Source organism: Euprymna scolopes, chromosome 33 (genome assembly GCF_053919585.1).
Source record: "Euprymna scolopes isolate OS-2025 chromosome 33, ASM5391958v1, whole genome shotgun sequence".
Classification (NCBI taxonomy): domain Eukaryota; kingdom Metazoa; phylum Mollusca; class Cephalopoda; order Sepiida; family Sepiolidae; genus Euprymna; species Euprymna scolopes.
The window spans coordinates 75,074,492-75,082,266 of NC_136514.1; the positions used below are offsets into that span (position 1 = coordinate 75,074,492).

The window sequence follows — 7,775 nt, forward strand, 5'->3', positions numbered from 1 at the left end:
GTCGATAATGACCATAAGGTTAGCTCGGACTCGGACTTTAGGGACGGGTGTGTCCCAGTTCATTCATTAAAAAATATTTGTCCCCTAGAGGTAAAACATGATTCTGAATCTGCAGTAGCAAAATTTATGGAAGAAGGTGGGTTAGGGTTAGGAGGCCCCTTCTTCTGCCGTACATGTTCGATCACCAATGATGGAACAGCACCTATGATGTGTTGAAACTCATACAATAATTGGTATCATTTCAGTTGCGTTAGGGTTGACGAGCGGGACACTAAAGGTGTAAATGGGTTTATCAGAGTTGTATGGACAAAATGCCTAAAGAAATCCTTGTATTCCATTATCGGGGTCATCGACTTTCTCTTTATTATTGATAACTCATCTAGACAAACTAAAATTACTGGTTATAAATTTTGAATTTGGCAACAGACAGGCATACATTGAATTCATTACTGATAATTACTTGTATTAATGTTAAGTCCTGCAGGACAAATTTCTTACCTGTCAGTTACCGACAGTTTTTTAAAGTACATCATTATCTTGTTTAAAAAAGTAATGATTTTCCATTACTTCTTCTCCTTTCCTTGGCAGTGTGTAAGAAATTCTGCAGAAATAAGCAGGCTTCTCATTGGTCAGTTTGATCGTCCACAATTTTGTTTGAACCTATCAGATTGATTCTTCTTACTAACTGCCGAGGTGTATTCTTGGTGCTTTTTTTCATATTTCAGGCAACCAGTTTTCACAGAGAAACCAGGTCAAAATGGATGTAAGAAAATTCACTTGTTGCTTCAAAACCCCTTTGTCTCATTGAGACACATTAATGCCCTAATGTGGGGCGAAATGTTATTACCATTTGCAAACATCAATGCCTTTGGGCAAAATATATTCATCACACACTGTTGTGCTTTTCAATTTGATTGACTTTCATCATTCCTTATATAACGTCTTTCAGAGACAAAATTAAGGTCTACATTTTGACCTGTCCTTTGTCCGCCATTCAGATGGTTATTCTCAGTGAACTTTTTTTTCTTTTTTTTTTTTTAACATAAGCGTCACCACTTATCAAGGCCGATCAGCCACTCAAGGATAAGGGTTAAAGAATGTAGAGTAGTCAAAAGGACAATATAGTAATCAATAGTAATGGAAGTTCGGTAAATTTGTTAACTTAAGTGGAACGGCTCATCAGAAACTTGTTCACGTTGGACTTGAAGACAACCATATTATAGACAGCCGGAAAGCAGGAAAACGGAAGACAATTCCACAGGCGTGCAGTTCTAAGAAAGAAGCTTTGATCATGGAATCTATGTTTAGGTTTAGGCACAGATAAAGAGTGGGGAAAATTATTGATAATGTTTTCAGCTAGTCTAGTGTTTCTTGTGAAAGTTTGGCGAGGGGGGACCATAGATTGAAGCTCAGTCGAACACTTTCCATGAAAATAACGATAAAGCAGAGACAAACTCGCAACATGTCTTCTGTGAGATAGAGGTTGCAGCGAAGAGAAAAGGACATCTCCCACCAGGCCACGAAGTCTATTTTGAACCCTATCAAGGCAGGACAAGTCTTTTCTAGCAGCTCCTGCCCATATGTGGCAACAGTATTCCGTCCTTGGACGTATCTGGCTCTTATATAGATAGAGAATTGCATCAGCAGTGAGATATCTACTGGATCAATAGAAGGATCCGACCATTTTTCCAGCGGCCTTGGCAACAGATTTGATGACTACTGGACTTGCAGCATTCATGGCATCACTTAACTCATTGATTTGTTGCAACTATTCTTCGAACAGCGTGGAGTATTGTATCCTGCAAACATGAAGATAAACCATGAACTACTACCCTTTTCGGTACTCCTGCAGTATTTTACCCACCGATTTCACGATCTTAGCCGAGCGTTGATCGACATCCGTCGGAAAACGCCGGAACATGGCGAGCGGTACGATACTCTATCAGCCAATCAGGGCGCTTCAAACGAACGCGCAGCAGACGAATAATTTTCATTGAAATTACACACACATAGCGTTTCATTTCAGTTATTTTATTGTTCAAAGTAAAAATACACAGCCTTTCATTTCAGCTATTTAATTTAGCGATAAAAAAAAAACAAAAAACCGGGAGCTGTTGGAAACATATTTATGCGAATTTATGTGGAGACAAAAATTTGGACACAACCCTTTTGTCTCCATAATAAATCAAATCGCGGAAGGCTACCCGGTTTGGGAAGGAGCTTCTTTCCACATCCTCTGAAAACCCTTTGCTCCCTACTTTGCCTCTCTACAGTCAGTAGAAAATCTTCCAGTCGGAACTAAAGATAAACAGTAATTGTTGTCCCCCCCCCCACAAACATTACTGAAAAAAAAAACACACAAAAAAAAAACATTGAAGTGTTTATTACTGTTGCTTACCCCCCCCCAAAAAAAAAAGCTATCGGAAAACAAAATGAACAAAAAAAAAAATATTCAACAAAATAAATTTATTCTACTTTAAAAAAAACTTACGGTAAGTGTTTGTGATTTATTTTATCCAAATTTTTTGTATTAATTTTATCCATTTTGTTGTGTGTGTGTGTGTGTAATATCTTTTCCTTGTAATGTTGTTGCTATTCACATACTTTTAGCGTTCTTGCACCGTAGTAGCTCCGAATTCTCGGCTTTCGTCGGCGTTAACGCCGAAAGCGTCCGTCAACGCTCGGCTAAGATCGTGAAATCGGTGGGTAAAATACTGCAGGAGTACCCCCTTTTCAGGTGTTCCTGCACAGCAGATAGCTCAAGATGACACATCTTAGGCAATTTGGATTTTTTTATTTTAATAAAATTTACGTTGACATTTAAAGGTGAGTCTGTTTGGATTTTTTATTGTTTTCTTTCATTCTGCCAAGGGCAAAAACCGAGGTGAGAGAATATCTCACAAAGGACACTGGCGCCAAACGGATTTTAAACCAAACAGATTAATACGTATATATTGAATTAATTTTTCTATATCACTATATGTAAATATGAAAATCCGATAGCAAAACAAAAACAAAAAAAAACGTTACTTCTATTAACCATTATAGCGCCGATGACCATCCATAAAAATTGACAGAAAATAATAAACACACGAAATGATGACGTTGTAATTATTGTGTAAAAGGCAGACATTTTTCACATTTCTTTGGAGATGCCTGCCTACAGTACTTATGCAGAATGCGAACCGTGCTGAAATAGTAAAGGCATTATTTTAGAAATCGGCGAACCTGAACGAAAATGACCATCCCCTAAAAATGAGTGTTTTAAATTTTTTTTTTTTTTTTTTTTTTTTTTTTAGTTTTTTCGACGATTATCAGAGATTAGTATCATATTAAGAGAAAAAATTTTGAGTTTCATGGCGGCAAGCATATTTATTTAATAGCCGCTCCCCTGCCGGATATGTGTCCCTGAAACGCATGCCTGGAAGATTTAAATAGGTTCATTATTATTGTAATAATATTATAAAAACAAAACAAAAAAAAAAAAAGAAATTTTTCATTCAACATACAAAACAAAAAATACACATTAATATTTAATACTTTACATACATGGTAAATGATTTATTATTCTATTCATTGAATTTTACTACTTTTTAAATAAATTAATTAAAAAAAAAAAAATACTGCGGGCAAAAACATGGTTCCATGAAAGCGCGTAAAAAAGGCCTAATTTGGCACTAAAAAAGAAAGACCACATTTTAAAAGCAATCTGTCGGCCTCGAATGTCGTACAGTTAGCCTAATAAAAAAATGAAAAAAAATAAAAATGAAATTTTTTTCTGGTTTTATTTTAGTCTTTGTCTAATAATGTGTTTTATATAAAAAGAAATAGTTTTTATAATTTTTTTTGTCAGTCAAATAATTTACTTACACATTTACCCTAATTTATCGAACCCCTTCTTCATTAAATTTTTTTTTTTTTTTTTTTCCAAAATCATTTCTGTTAATATAATTAAGTCTGTAATTTATAATAATTGTCGGGGAAAAAAATAATTACAAAAAGGGGGAGGCGCATTTTTAGGGAGTGGGCACTCTCGTATAGGTCCGCCTAGAAATCCATTCATAACATGTGGAGGGTATTAACTATTATTCTGTACTTTTATTCTACGAATTTAATAAATTAAAGTTAACATAAAATTGAATTTAACTTCAAAACTCTATCTTTAAAAAATAGCACCAATATTTTTCTATAGTTTTCCCCAAAAAATGAATTAAAAAAATATATAATTCACAAAAAATATTTCGACATTTTTTTTTATGATGGCATGATTATTTAACGGGGTTCATTTTTCTTTCCCCTTTCTTAGTCAATATCTTTAAATTCTAAGCATCATTAATTTTAACAGATTATTTTTAAAACTATAATATGCAAAGAAACATACTGAAATAATAAATTTAAAAAAGAAAGCGAAATTGCTTGATAACATACAAGATTTTTTAAAAACAGCGTCGACTGGCTCCTTGCGTTTGAAAAACGGCCTTTTCCAATGATAGTCTCGAACTCCGATCTTTTTTTTTTTTTTTTTTTTGTAGGATAAAAAAAAAATAAATAAAATTATATTTTATTTAAATTACTCAAAAATAATAATATTTAAAAATTATAAAGATGACCGCATGTGGTATATTATAAACAAGTATATTTATAAAAAATAAAATTAATAAAATAAAGACAATAGATGTGGAGTCAGGGCAAAATAAAAAGATTTATCTCCCTTTCATTGATTAATTTCACGTCTTTATCTCTTTCTGTTTATTTTGGGGTGGCGAGTATTGAATTAATATTTTTCATTTACAATCAAACGAATATTTTCTTGGCCTTTTTGGTCAAGATCAAAGTTTAGTATCTGTTCTTCAGATGCTGCACTTCCATTTCTTGTTCTCTTTCGGTGGAGGAGAAATCCTTCACGACTGAGACAATTTTCATTTTTGTACCTTTTCTCCACGTTAAAAAACGACCCTGGTGTCTAACTCTGTCCCGTGGGGAGGCATATAGGTACAATCAAACGAATATTTCTTTAAATAAAAAAAAAGTGGATGCAATACAGAATTCAAACTTTTAAAAAAAAAAAAAAGTACAGAAAAATATTTGTTAAAAATAAAATCAAATTAAATCAAGTAGTTTTATTTTTAACTAAGAAAATCAAATTTTATAAGTTCCTATTTAGAATGCCTCCCCACTGGACAGCCGCAGGCGCAGCACGCAGCAGCGTTAGACACTAGAGTCGTTTATAACGTGAAGAAAAGGAAACAAAAATAAAAATTATCTCAGTCGTGAAAGATTTCTCCACGGAGAGAGAACAAGAAATTGAAGTTCAGCAATCAGCATATGAAGAACAGATCCTACACTTTGATCTTGACTCGAAGGCAAAGAATAATGTTTGCTTTCACGTCGCCATCTTTAAAATAAGCAAGGCTAGAAAAGTCCACAATAATTCAAACTTGCGAGATCAGCCTTGTAATACTACCGATTTCACATGAATTGTTTTAAATTGTTTAAAAATGTTTTTGTTTTGTTTTTTATAAAAATAAAACTATTTGATCAATTTACGTGATTTTATTTTTTTTAAATAACGTTTCCCTTCCATAAAGATTTTCTTTAGTTTTTTTTTTTTTGTTTTTTTTAAAATTATGTTGAATTCTAAATAAGAAGCAAATAACAAACATAATGGCGTAAAATAAAATGAAATAAATCTTACAGTTCTTTATTGTTTAGATAAAAAAAAATTATTGGATTAAAGCAACTGGCCTTGACGGTATTCCAATTATAGTTCTCACAAAAGCTTCAATCAGAACTAGCTCTCATACTTACAAAGCTTTTTAAGCATTGTCTTAAGGAGAATTGCTTTCCAACACCCTGGAAAACCACATCAGTATGTCCCATATTTAAAAATTCAGGTGATCGGTCATCTCCCTCTCAATACAGACCAATCAATCTCCTGTGGGCAAGTTGCTGGAATCTGCAGATCTACAGTAGATGTGCTAACAGTTATATCTCATAGGATTAGCAAATCTCTTCACCAACAAAATGGGAGCACAACATATGGGAGTTCTGCTCTACACCAAAGTTTGTTGGCTATCGATGGGGAAAATACCTCTCTCAGCTGTATGAACTCCATATGGAAGCAGAAATCTTTCTACAAAAGAATGAAAACAACCTCCATGTCCACTTCAGCAATGAAAAGTTTGTCATGAAGCTCACATACCTGGCCAATATTTTTGGTTGACTCAATGAAATGAATCAGTCCTTGCAATGTTGTGATATGAGAGCCAGTGACATTCAAAACAAGCTTGTCATAGTGCCTGCTCGAATTGAAGTCTGAAAGGCACGAACCAAGCCAAGTCGATAGCTTCATTTACTTTTTTAGACGAGCATTTTCAAATGCAGACGATTGAACTTGCATCACTGGACATCTCGAAATTCTCTCTACTCAGTTCCAATCTTATTTTGACAAAACACCATTGGATGTTCTGTGGCATAGAGACTCTTTCAACACTGGAATTGAACCTACTGAATATAAAGCAGAAAAGTTGGCAGAGTTCAAAGTTTTAAAAGCGATGAAGCTAACCTTCAGTAACAAAAAAGACGTCTCTAGCTTCTGGTTGTCTGTTCAGGATACATATCTCCTACTCAGCAAGAAGGCATCAATAATGCTCATACAATTTACTACAACATATCTTTGTGAATGCAGATTTTCGAACCTGGTGACCATTAAAACGAAATTCAGAAACCTTCTTGATGTTAGGAACAATATTCACCTTAGTGTGTCCAAGACGGAGCCGGACATAAGAGGCCCCCGTCGCATGACCTCAACAACAAGTGTGCCATTTTCAGCAAGATTTTCACTTTGATTTATAATTTTAGAGTAATGAAATAAATAACAAAACAAAAATTGCATATTTTGTGGAAGTGCAGGGGGCCACGAGTTTTGAGATACTCAGTAAGGGGGTCATGGGTCATTAAAGGTTGAGAAACACTAATGTAAATAGTTTCAAAATAAATATATTTATGATATATTCATTTATATCTGTTCCAAGAATTCAACATCAACAACAGCTAAGGTGTACAATCGTTTCTGAGATGAAAGGAGATTTATTGATACCAATTTCTTTCTTAGAACTGCACGCCATTGGAACTCTGTTCCGTTTTCCTGCTTTCCAACTGACTACAATATGGTTGTCTTCAAGTCCAACGTGAACAAGTTCTTGATGAGCCATTCCCCTTAAGTAATCCAATTTACCAAATTTCCACTACTAACGATGACTACGAAATTTTCCCATTGACTATTATACACTCATTAACCCTTATCCTTGAGTGGCCTCTGGGCCTTGATAAGTGATGAATCCTTTGTAAAAAAAATCTCTTCATCTGCACAGATTCTAGATACCAGAAGTGAAAAATTGAACCAAATTTCAGTAATTTTAATAATCAACTCTTGTCCTTTATCACCTGTCATTCAAACCATTAGAATCAAGATTTTTAAAACTTGAAAATCATTTTTGATTTTGAAGCATTATAGTGTACACAGATATGTTTATTTGTTTTTATTTTTAATCTATTAAAAATTTTTGATCTATTAAAAATTTTTGATCAATTAAAAATTTTTGACCTATTAAAAATTTTTGACCTATTAAAAATTTTTGATCTATTTTTGATCTATTAAAAATTTTTGACCTATTAAAAATTTTTAATCTATCAAAAATTTTTTATCTATTTTTGATCCATTAAAAATTTTTGATCTATTAAAAAAATTTTTATCTATTAAAATTTTTGATCTA

At 33.3% G+C, this 7,775-nt stretch overlaps 1 protein-coding gene across 1 annotated transcript in view; it reads right to left on the minus strand.

The window, feature by feature from the left end:
* The window catches only part of LOC145258303 (uncharacterized), a 70,508-nt gene extending 66,005 nt beyond the window's left edge, over positions 1-4,503 (minus strand). The window contains exon 1 of the mRNA XM_080116350.1: positions 4,429-4,503. The gene's annotated coding sequence lies outside the window, so the exon portion shown is untranslated. The remainder of the gene's footprint in view (positions 1-4,428) is intronic.
* Between the last annotated feature and the right edge of the window lie 3,272 nt (positions 4,504-7,775).